This window comes from Falco punctatus (assembly GCF_963210335.1).
Source record: "Falco punctatus genome assembly, chromosome: 17".
Classification (NCBI taxonomy): domain Eukaryota; kingdom Metazoa; phylum Chordata; class Aves; order Falconiformes; family Falconidae; genus Falco; species Falco punctatus.
This window is the reverse complement of record NC_137597.1, coordinates 6643417-6663806: the sequence shown is the minus strand read 5'-3', so window position 1 is coordinate 6663806 and position 20390 is coordinate 6643417. Positions and strand designations below refer to the sequence as shown.

General features: G+C 44.9%; 1 protein-coding gene across 1 annotated transcript in view; it reads left to right on the top strand.

Annotated features, from left to right (window-relative positions):
* PLXNA2 (plexin A2) overlaps positions 1-20390 on the top strand; it is a 509765-nt gene that overhangs the window by 233593 nt on the left and 255782 nt on the right. The window contains exons 7-8 of the mRNA XM_080367686.1: positions 10640-10835; positions 15013-15162. The gene's annotated coding sequence lies outside the window, so the exon portion shown is untranslated. The remainder of the gene's footprint in view (positions 1-10639; positions 10836-15012; positions 15163-20390) is intronic.

The window sequence follows — 20390 nt, the reverse complement described above, 5'->3', positions numbered from 1 at the left end:
CTAAATAATTTCAGAAAGTGTGGGATTTATTTTTATTTACTTATTTTTCTGCCATCTGAGAGGATGGATTTTGGCCAGTTCAACCTGCTTTTAGCTCAGTGGGATGTTACTTCACTCCCAGCTACCTTAAATCAGTTTCTCCAATTCTGTCTTGGACAAATGAACAGAAACTGTAGGCTGACAATTTCTTCTTGCTGACTTTGGTCATTTTTATCATGTTCCAGGCCTTGCTTTCTAAGGGGAAGTTCTGGCTGAATTGCTTTCAAAGCAATATTCATCCTTAACTTCATCATAAAGCATTAAGGAGAATTTAGATAATCAAATCCAAGTCCTCATCTCCTAAGAGATACGTACAATCTATACTGTGTAATTACTTCTCTTTTCAGAGGGGCTGTCATCATTTGATTAGTTCAGATTAAGGCTGATCCTGAGATGCCAGCGGGTGAAGATATCCTGCTCTGCACCATCCATCTTCACGCACCCCACCAGTGCAAAGATCAGGAGGGAAGGAGCACTTTGCCAGGAGATATAACCATATGTAATCGGATAATACAATAGGAATGGAAAAAAAAGGGTGAATAGAAAAGGGAAAATTCTCATGCTAAAGCCCAATGGCTTGTGAAAGAGCCTCCCAGGGGAAATAGTGAAAGTTCTGTCAATCCTGAGTAATTTAATATGGGACTGACCAAAGCAGCAGATACTGAATTGAGCGAACAATACTGCATTTGCTAGGAAGGAACCAGTGAGCTGTAGGTATTTCCTCACTTTTTAATTTAGGATCAGCATACAGGAATATACATTTCTCTCCATAGTCCTTGAAACAGGAAGACTAAACACATACCTCACTTAAAGCATATGCATGCTTTTAATTGCCTCGAGGCAGTTAGCATCCGCATCCCGCAAGACACAGGGTTTGTGTTTGGTTGGCTGGAGATCTAATATCTCAGATCCAGGAAAGGGCCGTGAGTTAAGTTTTACGTTCAAGCATGTGTTGAAGCTCTGGTCAGACACTGTGGCCCCCCAGGGACACCCTCACGGCGACCCTTACTGCCAGCCGCACAGCTCGCGTGGCCTCGGACACAGCTGGGGACATCCTGGCTCAGGCACCGTGGCCGAGGGACTGTGGGACAATAGCCAAGAGCAAGGGACGGGGGACACCGCACACCCAGCTCTGCTAACGACTTTGTGCATCGTCTCGGTCAAACACTCTGGGCCTGAACTGAACCATTTGTCACATACAGACAATAATATGTACCTACACCAAGAGTGATGGCAGTGAATTAATGTTTCTGGATCACTTGGTGAGCCTTTCATCAAAAGTGCCAAAGAAATGCATAGTTTTATTACAGGGAGGATGGAAGTTTGATGTCAGCACTGCATCACATACTGTTTCAACCTCATAACCTTTCCTGCCCCATCAAGCCCACTTAGCATCACTGCTACGGCTTGAATCCTCAGCCATTGGGGGAGTGGAGTAAATGTGGCTAAGTATTCAAATAAAACTTAATTTCAATGTAACCTTGGAACAAGAAGAAAAGCATTAATTTGATTTAAGACACTGGCACAGATAGCTATTTTTTATTATTATTCTAATAATACAAATAATTCTCTTACTCTACCCCACTTTTTATTTATTTAGATTGGAAAGAAGCAAATTGATCAAATGAAATTAGGATAGCCTGAAAATTTAATTAATATTTATTAAGATATCAGTGCAAGAGACATACTTAGAACAAAAACTTGATTATAGGTTTAAACCTTCTTGCATAAAACGTGACCTTTTCCTGTTGAGCTGCTCCCCAGTAGCCCCCGAGCAGCTGAGAGCGCTGTTAGCTGGGAGCAGCAGGGGTTGGGTTTGGAGGGAAGGAGTCCAGGCTGGCTGGGCTGGGGCTTAACACAACGATTCGAACGCATTTGCTGCTGCAGCTTTAGTTGACTGGTGGAAAATTCCTCAAGTTTTATGGCCAATGAAGGGGAAGAGGATGGAAAAAACCTAGGCTGGAATAGGAATAACTAGACACGGGATTAACTTCCTGCGTCTGCCAACCAGGACAGTTGCGTGAGGTTTTTAGTGGTGGTATGAAAGGGGCTCAGGCAGGACACAGAGGTGTTACCGTGCTGGGGAGAGATGTGTCATGGTCACAAATGTGGCTTCTTGGTGTTACCATGTTATCGCCTTCAATATTACTATCATGAGTAAAGAGCAATAGCGATAGCAGCAAGGTGAATAGAATGCAAATTAGGAGTCTTCATTAGAAAGGGTGATTAGTGCTGTGTTATCCACATTTCTCCATGGTACAAGCAAAGTGCCTGTGAAACTCTTTTGACTGCATTTAGGTTGTTTCCCTTGAGCTTCTTTAGGCTTTTGTTTTACACCCCTGTGCTGTTGGTGAAAGGGGCAAGAAAGTGTTTGCCAGGCAGTGGGCTCTGACCAGCTGAACACCTTTGAATGCTGAATATAATGTGTTTATGCAGAAGATATTGAGACATGAATCAGGATAGAAAGTGATTAAATTACCGTATGTCTGTGCAAGTGATACAGATTCTTTGTGTCTATTTTCATTTCCAAGGGTTTGCCTTGTTACCAGTTTTCCTGGCTGGCACAGCATCCTTGCTGACCCTCCTCTGTCACTACCTCTCGTGCATATGGTAATGCCCCAGGAGCCCTTCCCTCTATTTTAAGAGACAAAAATGTGGCTAGCAAATATGAATACCATGAAGCAAACCCTCGCAGGTTCTGACATTTCCCTCCTGCCCTCCCTTTCCTCGCCCTGATTGCAATATTTGTTGTAGGTTGTAACATGCAATTGATTTTATTTCTCTTTCACTTGGCCATCCTTGGGCTTCCAGTGCCCTCTCTTTTTTCCTGTATCAGAAAAGAAAGTGCAATCTCCAAGAAAAAAAAAAAATGGGTGGATAGAAAAAAATTCAGCCTGGCAGTTATCTCCTGCCTGGATGTTCTCCTGAGACGGCTGCAGAAGGTGGTCACCACCATGTTTTAATTAACAATCTGCACGCGTTCCAGCTGTTTGACAATTGTAGCTGAGCTTGTAGGAGCAACAGGGGGGATGGTTTTTTCCTCTCCAATTTCCACACTTAAATCCTTTCTTGCTTTAACTGTGCCCACATGCAGTTGTACACCTGAGTAAGTATGATACTCACACTGAATCAATACTATGATTTATGCATAAAAGCCCAGAAACCCTGCAAAACAATTGTGCAAGTAATTTTTCATGAACCAGACGTAAAGAGCTTGCCAACAGGCTAAATTACCCTCTTGTTAAGTGTTGTATTTTGTTCTTCCTTCTTTCTTCTCCTCTGTGTATGCCTTAATATTGATAAGTGTTCTCTAGCATGAGAGAACATTTGCATTTTTTGCTAAACATCATGTGGTTGAACACATCAAAGGATTCTTTTGTTCTTTCCCTATTGCGTATTCCCTCCAATTCAGGACTTGGTTTTGGAGATAGCTGCATGTGTCATGGCTGGGGGTTCTGTACTGGGGCTTGTTAGTGAGCCTCAGCCCTCGGTAGCCTCCGAGCAGTTCGCTTAAACATGCAGAGTACCGTGGAAAGCCTTTCCCTGTGATATTTGAGTAAGATGTTTGCACTGAGGTTCCCTTTTGATTCTGCGTTGTGCAGAGATGACTCAGTGGCTTCCCTGCCTGTGGTTAGACTTCAAGTAGCTGCTGCAAATCAAGTTTTAATTTTAATTTTTAATGATTTCTTTCCTTCCTTGTGTGGGTGCTTACAGATCTTGACTGTATATTATTTTCAAGAACTTGGTTCCTTTCAGTCCCACTGTCAGCTGTCTTTCCCACACTTCTGGTGTCCACCATCACTTGCCGTTCAGACAGAAAATATACTTGGCCTGGAAGCAGGAGTTGCGTGGTGTGCACGTCTCTGGTGTGTGCACATGTGTGTGCTCCTCCTTCCACCCTGCTGTCACACACCGAGTCCTGCCTTTGGACCTGCTTTGAGAGGGATGCTCCATTGGACAGGAGATGCTCCATGGTCAGTTTTCAGGTGCTGGTCCTCTGTGTGCACCTGGGGGCCCATGCCCACATCCCATGGGCTGCATCACTGCTGAGAAAGGCTGACGTGGGGGCACGGGCACCCTCCTGCTGATGGCGAGAGGCTGAGCCTGAGTGACCTCAAGAAACAGCCTTAAGTGGTGCTGCGGGAGGGTTAGACTGGCTATTAGGAAAAATCTCTTCACTGAAAGGGTCAAGCATTGGAACGGGCTGACCAGGGAGATGGTGGAGTCACCGTCCCTGGAGGTGTTTAAAGAACGCATCAGTGCAGTGCTTAGGGACATGGTTTTGTGATGGACTTGGCAGTGCTGGGTTAATGATTGGACTTGGTGATCTCAAAGGTGTTTTCCAACCTACATGATTGTATGATTCTGTGATACTGTGGTATTGTTGCCGGCTTGGTGGTGATTTCTGCAGTGCCGTCTGTCAGGAGGGGCTCCCACAGCCGTGCACCTGCACGGGAGGGGGCTGGGAAATGCACAACAGAGAACAGACAGGCCACGCTTTTTCCACATCACGCTTAGCAAAAGCAAAGACAGGTTTGGAAGATTGATTCCCTACATATAAACACCAGCCAAATGAGATAATCAAATGCTTTGACTGGCTGTCTCGGTCCCCCGCAGCCAGTGAGGTGCCCCCTTCCCTGCCCTTCCCGGCACCGGGTCCCAGAGCCCCGGCACAGCCGCAAGTGAGCGGCTGGAGGGAATCACACGGGGAAAGGAGCCGTTATGGCCCTTAACCTTCCCAGTCTTTCTCTAAAAATGCCACCTATTAAAAAGAATAAGACTTTTAACAATCTTGCCTGTCAGAAACAAATTGCTACCACACCATCAATGTTCCCCAGCTTAGTTAATGTTTATTTAAATGACCATTTTCGACTGGCAGATAAAAGATTGAATTGTTTTGTTGCTATTGTTGTTTTTTAAAGTCCTCAAATATGAAGGCGCCTGAAGCCAGCATTTGATTCTCATTATGTTATGACATTTTTTTCCCCCTACATAATTTGAATAACACTCTGTTTAACTCAACAGCTGGAGGGATATGGCTTTTTCTTTAAATTTTAGAAAGTGGAGCTAGTTCTGTAAAAACCTCCAGTCTTCAGCAAGGCAAAAAAGGAAAAGTCTGGTGTGGGTAGCAGAGAGCTCATTTTCCCTAAACACCTTTACATGGTTCTGGAAATTATCACCCAGGGTTTTTATTTACTGCAGTGATTAGTATAGCATAACCACTCAGACAGAGAGAAAAGTGGCTAGCACAAAGGGTGTTTTAATGGCATGCACACCTTTCCATTAGGAAACAAATTGATAGTTACCCGCTCTTAGATTTCCACCTCTTAAGGGATCATTATGATCAATTAGCCTTCCCCGGTCTCCCTGGGCTATAGGGTTTCAGCTGGTTGTTTTTGAATCAAGCTTACAGCTCAGAGCTTGAACTACAGCAGATATTTAAGAGGAGGCAATCCTATCCTGGCTTGATTTAAAGACTTGAAGTAAACTCCTTTCAGGCACCCCTGTTCCGCACCACTCCTCATCCACTGACCTGCACCGGGAAGCATGCTGGGCATGCTGCAGAGCCACCCAGGCAAAGCTCCCCGTAGCCTCCGTTGGCATCACTTTGCATCCAGGCTAATCCAGCCCTGATCATTGCGGGCTGAGTGTTCAGCAGCCCAAACATTATCTTTCATCCCACGATTCAAAAGAGCATCAGGTCCTTTCAAAGTCCAAAGCACAGTGGGAGCCAAGTGGATTTTATCCTCCCTAAGACAGCTTCACTTTTAAAATGGGATTTCTAGGGCACACTAAATTTTTTTACCACCCTTCTCATACCTTAAGCACAAGGCGTTCCTTCCTCCCTGATCATATGCAACTTGAAATGAAAGTCAGATTTGATTCAAATTTTCTTAAATCTCAATTCTCGCTGTTCCTCCGGGCACATTATTGTAACTCCAGACACTCTTCCCCATTTAAGGATTTAATGAGAATAATATTAAACTCTTGAAACATACTCATGGTTTACCTGCTATTCAGAAACGTATTTCCAAGGTCTCCCAAACAGCTTTGCTCTGTAACACCGTTTCAGGCAGCAGTTTACCATGCTGTTTTGCTAAATTACTGCACTTCATGCCCTGCCATTCCTGTGTTTTCCTTTCCCTCCGAGAGAAATATGCCTATCTCAAAGTTCACAGGGTCCTTCAGAAGGTCACTCCAGACTGCCTTCAGCCACATTAATGATTGTTAATTTGATCCGGTCACCTTAAAGTCAAGGTCAATATGCAACGATTTTGTTTAATTTTGCATAACCTTGTGTCTGTCTGCTGGCTTGTGTTTTTTTCCTACGAAGACCAAGTCTGCTCAGTTTTCTTAAAATCTCTGACACCCCGTACCAATAGCCTTGATTCCCAGTTAAGCCTGTTTCATGTTTTGTAACTCCCTCCCATTTCACCGCAGGCTGCCAGATGTTGCACCCAGTTCCACGCTTGGCTGCAGGCGAGGAGCAGCTGGGCTAAGGGCTGCCAAAGCGGCTGCTCAAACGGTGTTGTCCAGTTCCTTTCTTTATGTCAACATTATCCAAAAACTGTGTAAACATGTCAGTAGAAAAACAAACATGAAGTATTACAGTAGTTTTTCATTTACTTTCACACCAAGTCTCACTTCCAAAGTTGCAGAGTTTCACAAAAGTCAGTGCAAGCTTTATTTAATTAATCAATCCATCACTATAAAAATTTGAAGATAAATGGACGAATATATCAAAAATATAGGATCTAGTAATTTATGAGTTATGGCATAAAACCAGTAGCAATTTTTCTCAGAATATGATTTACAGATGTAGGGAAGTGTAGGGCAGCAGAAGCAAGTGCCCTAAAGCCATAAACCAAGGTTGCTCACCGGCAGGAGCGTGCTTCAGCCTGACAGCAGTTCACATTTTCTAAAAACATAGAAATCAGTGTCACAGGGAGCTGCAGCCACCAAAAAGCTGGTCCAAAACTGCCAGAGCATCACTGCAGTGCAGGGGAGGCAGAGGCTGTCTCGGGGGCACTCGAAGGAGCAGCACGAAGCAACGGCTCTGATGGGAGAGCGTTCTGCCCCCTGCACCGCCAGGCTGCGTTAGCTTAGTCAGTGGAATTATCTCACTGGGTTTGTTATTGTGACTTGCATGCTTGACCTCAACTGGGCAATTGTGAGGGAAAACCAGCATTTTAAATTTTAAGAACAGGAGAAACTTTCCAATGTTTAGCGATGGTGATATTGCAATGGACTCCGAGTTTGCAAGCCAGTCTCAAAAGGCTCAAACAACCAAACCAAACACTCAGTTGTTTATCAGGACCTCATCTGAGCCAGACCATCAAGTTAGAAATCTCACCTTCTCTGGGGTTTTGATAAGATTTCCAGAACTTCCTTCTGGGGTCAGCCCCAACATGTGCAGAATGAGCCTTTCTCACCTTGCTTGGGGTTTTCATTTCCATTTCATTCCATGAGTTTGGGAAGTGTTAGAAGCTGAACAGAGAGTGAAAATTATTTTTATCCAAATTAATCTGAACCTTACAGCAATGCTGGGTTTGGAGTGTGGAGGTCCCTCATCTGTTTATATTCTCTCCGAAGCCACTCGCTCAGAACAAAAGAGGTCAGCAGTCATCATTTCTTTGACCTCTGAATTGCTAAACTCTTCTCACTTCTGGCTGTCTCTTGCTGACTGCAGAAAAATAAAAGGGTTTGTGCTAAATCCATTGCAGGGCAGGAAAGAAATCTATCCCCAGGGGAGAAAAGGCAACAAAGGAGAAAATAAACTCTCAGATTAAATTTTAAAATTGCTTTATTAACACTTTTTTCTTTTTAAACCTTAGTTCCCCTGCGTACATACACAACTTGAAACCTTTCTATTTCTTAATAGCACTTTCTCATTTAAACCACAATAAAAAGATAAATGTTGAGGGAAGAATGAAATTCTAATTCCCCCTTAACCCCTTACAAAATTGCTATGGAAACAACAAACCTAATATTTCAGTGGTCATTCCGCAGCCACAAGGACAGGGCTTTATTTGCAATCGCAAATGCACTGCAATTACCGCACTGCAGACAGTGCACTTAAGAAAAACTTCTTTGCAAAGCCACCAGCTTGGGCCCCTCTGGGTACCCGCTGAGATCCTGGCTCACCCCCACCAGCAGCGCAGGGGCAGACGGTCTTTTTTGCAACCCACCCGCCCCCCCCGCAGCAGCAGTGACTGCCACAGGTGTCACAGCTGTCCCTGCATCTTTTGATCATTTCCTGTGAAAGAAAAATAATGGACAAAAATTCATTCATATGTACAGAGGAGCTAATGGCCTCTGGACCACTTTAAGCCCCAAGCCTTTAACCAGTGCAAACGAACCCCCCCGCACACACCTCTTCTTCCTGGCAAGACACTGGAAATACCCTAAGGTATTTACATGGTGCTGATGGGTCATTTGGATTACGGTGGCATTTTCTACTTTGCAGGCTGGGCATACACCTGAGCAGATTATAGTTATTACAGCACAAAGCCACTCAAATCACCCTCTGTTCTGGGTACCGAAGCAGAAGCAAACCTAATCATATGATGTTCAGTTCATCTCTGTTTGTAAATGGACATTATAACTTCATTTATCCTCCTCCGTGTGTGCAACCGGCACTCTGCAGGCTGAAAACAGCTGTGCTCCTGCTGGCCTGGGGGAATCCGCCTGGATTTGGGTCCTTTTGCTGGGGAGACCCAGGGCTCCGTCCGCGTTTGCTGGTGAGTGGCGATGGCCTCTGTACTGGTGATGAACCACCCCTGCATGCCATGGCATCTGCCTGGCGTGCGAGGCAGCCCGTCCACCCATCAGCAGCACCCAAGGATGATGCGGAGGGACATTGTCTGCCGTGTTTCCAACACCACCACCTGACACTTGCCGGCTCCTCACCAACAGCACTCTCCAGTCTTTAAAGCATCAGACAACACGTATTTGCTTATCCTGCCATTTCCATAGGCTGTTTGTATCCTACACACATCATTGACAGTGATTAATGTCTTTCACAGTTTGATGCCATAGAAATTGCCTACACCAAAAAGCTCAATGTATTTCCTTAAACAAATAAAGCATAATAAATATTAATGCGCAGTGTCCTCGCTGTACATTAAGTCTGGATCTTTGCAGCTAATGATTCGAATGGCTGAAAAAATTGTATTTAAATATTTTATGCAGAAAGAGATCTGTAAGACAGCACGTACACAAGACAGTCGGTGCAGGTATGCTCCAAACATTGACTCACTGGCACGGCACTCACAAAGTCCTCTCCTAAGGTTCCCAGCCCTCCCAGGGCTGTCCCTCCCTCCCTCCTTCCCCTCCTGTCAGTTGTTAATGCTGCTTGTCCCAGCCATCAGGCCGCTGTGCCTTCAAAGAACGAAAGGCATCTGCCCTGACGGCAAAGCCATCTGCAGTAGAGCAAGAAGCTGAGGTGGCCACAGCTTTCTCAGGGCTCCCTTTCCCCTGCCCGGCCTCTCCTGGCAGCTTGTCGGGGGGTCCTGCAGGCGTGCAACTCCATGAACAGCATGCCACTTAGTCTGCGCTGTTTGTATTTCCCTTTTGGAGGATTGGCATTAACGTGGCGGAGCCTCCCTGTGAGTTTGCCCTTTTTACCTTCTCTTCTGAGATGTCTGGCATGCAGCAGTTTGACAGGGCTGGTGCGCTGCATGGCTGGTTTAAATCACGCTCTGACAGCTCGGTGGTCAGGGGCAGGAGCACCTTGCAGAGCTACCGCACGTGTGGTGTGGTGTTGGTCCCTGGGCAAAGCTGGGGGGATGCTGGCTCTTTTTTTCTGTGTTGGTTTCTTTCCCAGTTAGTTCAGGTTTTGCAGGTTGTCCGCATATGAGTTTAGCTGAAATTGTGACCTGACAACCATGGTGTCTCTAACAAGTGCCTCAAGTCACTAATGTGCCTCTATCCAGGATGCAGAGACTACGCTGATGCCATTCTGTCTTTTGTGGCAGCTCAGCTACCGGTGTCCCCATCTTTCCTACCTCCATTTTCTACCTGCAGGCAATAGCATTCACTCCTGGCCCAGAAGACATGGAGTATAAATTCAGATAAAGGAGAGAAAGTAGAAAAGCTGTGTATGAGCCATTGTCATCAGAAATGTGGGATAGTAGAAAATTTGGGCAGCCACAGCCACTTCCCGGTCATATAATTCACTTTCCTCTAGCAATGGATGTAACATAGCTACTTGAGAGTCTCACCTCTTTATTTTTCTCCTGTTTCAAAGCTAATGGTAAAAAAAATAGTTAAGGTATCCATGAACATTTTGTGGTTTAGGAACTTGGGGAAGCATAAATTGAGAGTTTTAGCAGTGGCACCCATGGGTGTGAACTGAGGTGGTGCAGGCTGGCTGTGCTGGCAGCCCCAGGTTAAATGGGACCCTGAACCAGGGGATGCCCAGCCTGAACTGGGGATGCTCTAACCTGGCCCAGAGCAGGGTTGCAGCTCGGCTGTCACCTTCTCACACTATTTGAAAAGATGCTAAACATAGATGATGTGTGTGGAGTACAAATCCAACCTGTGCCAGGTGCCAGGGCTGGTCCTTTCTCTACAGCCTCGCTGCGCTTCTTTCTTACAGGTTTTCATGGTCAATCAATTTGCAATGAACCTGAGCAGAGGAGGAGAAACACTGGGTTTAATTCAGGATAACAGAGTACCACTATGGGAAGCACAGGTCACCGTTCGCTGAGCTTTTCTCTGCCTTGGGAACCACCAGACAGCTTTCGGTGTGAGCTTCGGCACGCGGGGAGATGCCAGCTGCTGCGAGAGGTGAAGTAAGTGGATATTTATAGGGAAATATCACCTGGCAAGACATTTCAAAGGCTTAAATCCCCCAGATTTCCTTGGCTCTTGGAGTTACAGAGTTATCTGCAGCTTTGTGACTAGTCCTTGATATTCTAAAAATATACCATGAGGCTTTCAGATGAGTCTAAGCGGAGGCCACGTTTGTCGGGACACAGGCACTCATGTCATCACCGAAATATGCTTACCGAAGTGCCCTGCATGATGCAGTCCCTCGCTCCTCTTTTAATTTCAGATCCATGTCGAGGATTTTCCCCTCTGTGATATATTAATTTCAAATATTGACTCACCGGATTCTGTGATTGATAGAACTCAAACATACTAGTCTTATTACATCCTATATACTTTAATTAACTTCAGCAGGCGATGTTAATCAACATGAATGCTGAGATGTGCAGCAGCTAAGTAAATGAAAGGGAGATGGAAAAATATCTCCGTACATTATCTACCCATGTGTGGAAAAATATCTCCGTACATTATCTACCCGTGTGTATAGCTCCTGCTCCCAAGCCAGACACATTTAGAAGCCAGTTTTTGAACCAAAAGCTGTGAATGGGACATTTGATATTGTGTTGCTTCATTTCAGTTAAAAGAGACGTTCAGACTGTACAGTAGTTTTATCAAATTATGAGAAACATTGGAAAGAAGTGCTCCGTGAAATAGTGATGTTTCAAAGAAAGCTCCCGAACTGCAGGGAATTTACTGCAGGCTTGTGTCTTCGTAAGGCAGTTTGTAAACTCGTATATAAGCCTGAAGTACCAAAATTTGGTATTTCTGAGGCCAACAGCTAATGGGAAAAGTAGAATCAGGCTGATGTCCTCAGCAGCCAGTGCCTTAACTTTACTATCACTATCTAAAGTGCTGTAAAAGTAAATGCAGGTTACCCCACAGCCTTGGAATAATGTGCACTTACGGGAAATATATTTTAATATTTTGAGGTTGCCTTATGTCCTGGCAATCTTCCTTATTTCCATTATCATACCTCTGTCTATTCCTCCTAGCCATATCAGTATACAATCAGCATTTGAAGTCTTGCTAACCTTTTAGCTTTGATAATAGAAGAAGTTGTGACTCCTGTTTCAAGATGAAGAGCTAAACACATTAGGCTGGTAGAGCAGATATTTCCAGCAGGTGATTCATCTCTCTCATTGGGGGATCCACTGGGTTCATTAGTTGATGTACCTGGTTCAGTAGATGGGCCATTTGGTTAAATAAGTGATGTATTATCATTTTGGTTCTAAATGAATGATTCATTTTTCCATTGGTTGATTTACCCACTGCTGAGTAGCCTGTTCAGTTCACCAGGCAGTGTGTGTCTATTAGTTTTTCAGTGAGCCTGATACCTAAGTATCAGCGTAACTACACCTACTTGAATGGCTAATACGTCTGTGGCATTATCAGATCCTGCACTGAAAAGCACTTTATATGCAAAATGCAATGTGAAAAATGTCCAATATGTTATGCAAATAGAATTGACTGTTTCTGAGCTTGCAAAATGCACAAACATGAAAATACTTTTTGCAATTTATTGCAATTTTAACAGTCCTCGTATACATTCAATATTTAGTAATTTCTATAAAGTGCCTTGTCATGAAGTACTCTCTACCTCGCACAGTGTACACCAGGGGGTTGCTTCACCCATCAGTGAAACGCGACAGGGTGTGAGGCAGCAGCTGTTCGTACATGCACGGATCCTGCAGCCTCCGCCGGGGTGGGATTTGACAGCTGTTCCTGCAAGGATCCCTCACCCGGCCCAGAAATGCTGGTACTGCCACACTTCCCTTCACAAACAATATTCTTCACTGTGACACAATGCACAGCTCCATAAAAAAAAGCAAAAGAAAACGTTATGCACAATGATGGACATGAAGATCGATAGGGACCAAATCGAGCAGAGAGTTGTGTTGTGGTGGTCCCTCGGCCCCTTCCCTTTGATCCCCAAACATAACTCCTTTTTCTCCAGCCATGCCCTGGGCACCCCAGCCTCTGATCCCAGCTGCTTGTGGCGTATCGCAAGGCAGAAAGACGTGGTGGTTGCTGGTTGTGCCCACAGCCCTCCATCCCCAAGGTCCAGGCGGCAGGTATGGAGAAGCCCCCAAAGACAAAACTGTAAAAAGGGGGAAATATTACAGAGGTGGCCAGAGGCACAGTTCTGATATCCTCCACTTGCCTTGCAGAGGCTGGTGAGCATTTAGTGTGACATTCACCGTTCCTGAGCCCATCGAACGGCCTCACAGCCACAGATAACTGAAGCTGCCCCTGGAAACGGGACGTAGCACACAGCAATGCCGCACGCCGGCTGGGACAGAGCACGAGCTGCCCCCAGCCCTGTGCCTGTGTCAGCTGGAAGTTAGATGGGCAGGGAGACTGCTTGCGCTGGAATTTGGCCAAGACACTGGGATGAGCCAAAAAAGCATCTCCCTGGGACAAACGGTTCCAATTTAGTTTGGTCTGCTGTAGCCAACTGTACCCAGCCCAGTAACAACATCTCCTCTACAGCTTGCAGCTGTATAAATCATTCGGCCTTTAATTACTGAAACATGGTATTACATACATACAGCATAAAGTAATCTCAAATAAATGGAACTTTGCCCTGAAATTAATACTTAATCTCCTGTTTTGCTGATTTTTTTTTTCATGTACTGAATGCTGTGACCTTGTAGTTCACACCATTCGTGGGACTCTGCTCCACATTAGAAGCCATTTTCAGGAGCAGAAATTGTGTGAGAAACCCAGAATTTTATAGCAACGAGATTTAATTTAGATAGCAGGGGCTGATCATTGAGACGTCTTTTGTACAATACTAAACTTTCCACATTAACAACTAACAAGCAAGCAGCAGCCTTGGAGCAAAATGAATGCTCCGGCAGAGGCAGTGGACCTGGCTCGCTCTTCCCACCGGAGCCATGCGTGTTCCCCCGCCCGAGGGGACAGTCCCCAACTCCCCTGGTCTCTGCCATGGGGTGGGGAGGCTGCTGCCAGCGCAGCCCGTGCAGGGCAGGGACCGGGGGCTCCATCCCGATGCCGCTGCACCGTCTTGGTGCCATTTCCAGGGAGTTGCTTCATCTCATGCCATCACCTCTATCAAACAGGGAAACCATCCTTCTCGCTTCCGCAGCCTTTGACTGTCTCGCTTTTTTTAGACTATGAATTTATCAGAACAAAGACTGTCTTTTCCTATGTGTATTGAGAGCATCTGGCACCAATTATGAATCAGGCTTCTAAGTGCTTAAATACTATAAATGCGAACCAAAACTGCCAAAATCTCGGGGTTTTTTCTCTGTCTATGCAGCTGGCTGAATTTCTGCCATCTTGTAATCACAGATGACCTTGGTTTTGACTTTGTGATTTGCTTGACATAAATTTAGTGGATGCAAAAATAAAGTTAACTCCTTTGATATTGCCATATGAAGTGTTCAGCTCTGCATATGAAACACTTGCCCACTCTCCTCCTGATCAATTTGCCTGGCAGCCTGGAAGCTGTCAGTATTCCAGATAGATTTAACTTCAGACCTGAAGATAGAACCGTTCCCCAAGTTTAACCAAACTTTTTTTTTTCTTTTCTTAATCTTGGTAATCAATAAAATGCAATTGATTTTTACAAGCATAAATCATAAGTGCCTCTTAGTGCTTGCAGAGTACATTCAGTCTTGGTAATGAGACTGAATGATCTAGTCTTTGTTTTGCTATATGAGCTGTTTGTCATGTTGAAGAGGCTGCTGTGAATGACTCACTTCACTTTGAAAAAGATTTATTTTTATAAACCATTATTTCTTTTCTTGCAAAAACATATTCCCCCCCACACACACACACACATCTTGGTGATATAATTTAATTTCATGTTTCTGTGAAGGCTGTGAAGGATGCGACCCCAGGGTGCCTGTCCCTCTTCCCCGCGGTCCCGACTGCTATCATTGCTGGCTGGATGGGGGTTTCTCTGCTGGGGAAATGCTGGCAGGACCTTTGGCTGTGTGCACCCTGGCATGTCGCTGGAAGCGCTGGTATAAATTATTCCCAAATGAGAAGAAGGGTAGATAATACTGGTATAAATTAAAAGTATAATTTTTTCCACTCTAGTGATACTCTTCATTTTATTCAAAAAGAAACAGCCACGCTCACAGGTATAAAACCCAGCATTTTCCTTCCCAGCTGGTCCTAGGTCATGCTCAGCCTTCGCCTGGGGCTGCCCGTGGCAGGTACCACCGAAGCCCAGCAGATGCTCACAGGCAGAACTGGTGAAGGGTCACAGCCGCATGTGGACAACCTCCTACCACGGCAAGGAAAGCTGTTGTGTGGAGGGTGAGTGCCACTGACCGCTGCGGAGCTGGGTGGGGATGAGGATGCGGGGATGCAGGGATGCAGGGAGGCCATTTCCCAAGGCTGAAGCTGGCTAGAGCCACCAGAAAGGCTGTGCAGGGCTTCTGCAGGGCTGTCTTTGCTGCCAGGCATGCCAGGCTGCAGGAACCTGCTCCTCATTTACACCGTGTTCGGTTGCTTTTACAGTTTGGCTTTACCGCAGCCCACAGAGAGCAGTGGGCTCGGCTGGTTTTTAAAGCTTCATATCGCAAAGCCATCTGAGTGATGTAATTCCCCGGAGGAGATGGGAGTGTGTGTAGCCTTGAACTTATAAAGCTGAAGTTGTTTGTGTACCTCCCATCTCTGAGCTTTGCTCGAAGGAAAACAGGTCAGCGGCTGCTACTGCTCTATGAGCATCTAGTTAGTTCAGTGATCTGTTTTTTTGCAGTTTGTAGATTTTTGTCCTGTGGTAGGACTTTTGTCACAGTGAGATCTGGAGAAGCAGGCTCTTCTTTTGAAATTCATTTATATAAAAAGTAATATCTACCTTGTCTGGGATCTTCTTCTTGACAGTGACTTATAACTGATGTTTCAAAAAATATGCAAAAATTCCTGCAATGTCTCTAGCCTGTCAGCAATATATGCAAGAAAATTGCTTCCTGACCTCCATCATTTCATAACCTGAAGCATGAGGACTCATAATCTCAGCAACTGTATATGCTACAGTTCCTGAACCTGCAGATTCTCATCTTATTATTATGGACAGATTAGATGCCAAATAGTTACAGCTTAATTTAAATGTCCATTCTAATCTTTACTCTTTACTTCCTCCCTCGCTTTTATTGAAGTAAACAATCTATTGCAAAATGAAATACTTAAAACAAAATATGAGGGTTTTTCTGTGGGGAAATTTAGACCTAGAATTATTTATATTAGCTGGTCAGAAATTGGTAGCTGTTTTATTTGAGAAGTTAAAAGCTTTTTAGACAGCTTTCTTTTCCTTCAGAACATAAATATAAGAACAGAGATCAGTTTGTCTTAATGTTTTGTTGACAGAAACTGATGGTCTTGCGCTTTGTGCTAATGAAGAGTGTGTTAGAGGTATACATTTAATTTTAGCTGGCCGTTTTCTTGGGGGTTTATGTTTGCCTGCACCACATGCATCATTAACAGCAAAATCTCAGCTCTATGTGCCAGGTTTGGGTAATTCCTCCCGTGATTTGTTCGGTGTCGACAGTCATCTTCCTTCCAGCTCTGCCCATTTTGGGCTGCGGGTGCGGGTGCTCCCTCCCAGGGACTGCAGCCCACTGCCCCCGTTCCAGTTAGTGAGGAATCTACAAAGCGATTTCTGTGTCTGCTCTGATCAGTATTTATGGGCATCAATATTGTTTCCAGCATCTAACCAATAAGGACACGAATCTTCAGTCGGTTCCCCTACACACTTCTTTTTGTGTGGCATTTTAATTCGCAGGCACCACCTGTTAGGGGACATTTACTTCATATTAGGTGAATGTTGAGCAAACTGTGGGAAGTCTGGATTAACAAAGCCAAATAAATCTACCCGAAGACATTCCTTCTTTCTATTTTTCTAATCGGGAATGTTGTCGTCTTCTTTGACAGATTATTAATGCTACACACAAGAATGTAATAGAGATTGTGTTTTTTCATTCAGGGATTTTTGTCCTGATAAACAGACTGGCATAGACAAGTTACCCCAGTCACCGCACACGTTTGCCTTTAAGCTCAGCCAAATTCTTGAGAGCCCCTGGCCCTGAGCCAGAAGACCTCTGTCATCGCTCTTGGCTCCTCCTCTGCAATCCATCATCAGTGACCCATCACCCCGGCAGCTACCAGAAGAAATCTGGCATCTGGCGCATGTTTTTATCCCAGCCCAGGTTCTGGTGTCTTTCCTTTATCTTCGTGTCTGGCTCAAAGCTGCAGCAGAGAGGGATCTTTCTGTTGAATTCAGTAAGCTTTGGGTTATGCTTTTCTTTCCTTGGATATGTCCTCTTTCTGCTTATTTTTTATGTTATTTTGTGTAAGGGGGCAAAAATTGACCTTCTCTCTGTGGTTACTCTATATATTTACTCCATCTATTCTATATGTTGCATTTACTGATTATTTATTTCTAGCTGTTTGTCTTAGATATTCCTTGCCCTCATTCTCATATTATGAGATGGCTCGTGAGGGCCGGTAATTTATGAGATGTGGAGTATTTCACAGCTAGGTCAGCAGTTCAGTTAACCTAGTTTAGTGGTGAGTAAAAGTTATAAAAATCTAAGCTTTTGGGTTGGTGTGGACCAGGGCTCTGATTCCTCATAGCCACGAAGGAGATGATTTAGGTTGTAACACAGAGGGGAGCATGGTGGGGTTCCCAGCACTGAGCCTGGGGCAGGTCCTCTCCTCCTCCCCTCGGCTCCGGGCTCCCACATCTCCCCCAGTCCACCTCGCTGAGCTCCAGGAGATCTTGTGAAGCGCAGAGAACAACAGGCAGAATTTTTTTGGCACCATCAACAGCTGGGATAGGAGTAACCAGAGCACAGTTACACTCCACAGCACACAATGGGTGACTGAACACTTAATGGATCACGGACCCTTCGGTCACTCCCTGTGACCCAAAAGGCAGGGAGTAAGGCAGTTGTCTCATTCATCACCACGTGCTTTTTGCTCAGGAGGCAGAGCTAACGTTATCATGCAATTAGCGCTTGCATCACCCCCTTGGAAACAAATGTGCACAGAGCTGGGGATGAGGATGGGGTCCTCTCAGCAGGACATCGTTGCTCTCAGCTGGAGCTCCTGCACATCACTCTCCTGAGCGCAGATGACCATCAGCTGGCTCTGCCCTAGGACACCCTCACTCCATAGGTATAGCTCCTCTTTTGCTCAGTTGGTTCAAGGCTGTGGGCTCTTAACTGGGGGTGCTGGGCAGGAGCAGCCTCCCCTGGCTGGGGCTCTCTAGGTAGCTCTAGGTAGCCCAGCAGAAGGTGCAGGGCTGGCTGCTTTTGGGGAAGCACCAGGCTCTCTGTAACAGCTCTGGAGGCTGACTGTGCTCTTGCAGTAAGAAGGCTAAAAATAGACCATCAGGCGTGAGGAGAAGACAAAATACAGGTGAAATGGTCAGGTGTGTAGTCAGTAACAGAGTCAAGTGTGGAGCCAGACGTGGCTCCTGGCTGTGCTGTGCTCATCCTGCAGCCTGGGGCTGCTGCCTTCGCTACCGCTGAAACCACCAGGAGAAAACAAACTTGCGGTGCTGTTGTGCCTGGAGCAGGCTCCGAGTAAGAGGAGAGCAGCACTGGCACGGGAGCCCTCGTCCATGTGCGTGGAGGAAGCTGGTGAGTACAAAGCAGTCAGACTCCACAGCTGTGTTTTCTGATGTGATATATAAGCTGCCACTTTAAATTATTCATTCGTTTGCTATAGTTTGTTTGGTTTATATTTAGTTTGACATGGTCTAGAGGTTGGAGTAATTTTCTAACTCACTGAATGATCTTTTTTTACTCTTAAGCACCTTCTCTGTCACATGAAAACAATTTTCAATCACGAGTACAAAGCATCCACTCACAAGCGATGGACTTTATTTCCTGTGAATATAATTTAGCAGCTTTGGATACATTTCATTTAAATATATCTGCATGGTGAGGCTGAGTTAGCCTTTGACTTGGGGTGAACCAAACTCCTTTCTATGCAAATACTTACAGAAGGGAGTGACCCCTGTAGCATCCAGGTTAAATATACTTTTGCATAATGGTGTGCGCTGTGAAATGCAATTAGAGTATTTCTGCCTCTCTTTCTGGTCTTTTCTTTTTTTTTTTAAAGGAAAGTAATTTAAGAAAAGCATTTGAGTGTTGTGAGTGGAATATTTTCTCTTTGGTTTTTGTTCCTTTCAAGCTATGCTGTACGAGTAGCATTACAGTGGGAATTGCCCTGCTGGCAGTGACAGCCGGTGAGCCTGGTCAGGGCTCCTTCCCTGGGTCAGCCTGGCAGAAAGAAATGCCATAATGCCACTTTCCTCCCCAGATTCTCTTCCACTGAGTAATTAATTACAGCATGTCCACTGGAGAATAAAACCTTGGCCTAATTTTGTTTTGAGTGTCATGGGATGAGAGCTTGCTTAGTAGCTGGGAGCGGAGAGTGTAAAGCCAGGCTGTAATGGGACAAAAGAGGTTTGGAGGAGCAGCGTTCACTGGTTCTCATTTAAAGTTTGCAACCCACCTTGCAGAGGAGGGAAAGGACCATTTTACAGACTGGAAAACTGAGACATGGGGAGCAGAAATGACTCTGTGAAGGTCATACAAGAAGTGAGTGCCTGTGATCCCCAGGGTATCTGCCAGATTTTTGCTTCTCGTGTTCATCTCATTTTCTTTAACTTCAAAGAAATGGTGAGAGAAGATGAAAAGTCTACAGCCAATGGTGTATAGGAGGTTAGATGCAATAATTTCAGACTATTTTGGCCTCAAAAGTCTAGAAATGAATGAAATATCATCCAGGCTGAGAAGTTCATAATGATCAGCTCATCATGTAATCAGACTTGCGAGGCTAGCATTTCATTTCCAAAGGTGTATTTAGATACTTTCAAGGAAAATTGATTTTAAATGTTTTCAGAGAAATTATGCATACCAGCAACAGTTACACCCAATTGTAGGGCAAAAATAACATCACAAATAGTATAGTCAAAACAGTTTATATTTATGGAGAACCCTGAATGACCAATCCACTGGTTTAAAAAAACAAACACTACCAAAACATGTACAAAACAAAACACTACCAAAACAGAGAGTAGATACATCTGAGAAAATCAAGGCTTGATCTTGGAGAGTCTAAGAGAAGGAAACTTGGAAGGAAAGGTGATCTGATCAGTTACTTTTAGCAAATAATTTCCTGACCTCACTAGTATCTATGTTCTTCAGAAAAAGCACTTAGAGGCAGTGGCTCTTTTTAAATGGCTTGTGTGTTCGGCACCCTCTGCAAAAAAGCTTGAGCTCTTGTCAGTAAACACTAAATGAATTATAACAATAATTAAGAACCTGCCACTTTCTGTAAAGCCTTTTGTATGCTCCACTTTTCCAAAGATGATAAAGACAGTGGCTGTTTGTGGGTGACGGCATTTCATCAGTGGCTCTCGTGAGGCGGAGCAGGGACCGGGTTCTGAGCAGGCTGGGTGAAGCCCCCGGCCATGAACCCCCCAGCCTGGGTGGTTTTGTGAGCTTGGAGGAGGGAATGAGCCCTTTTCT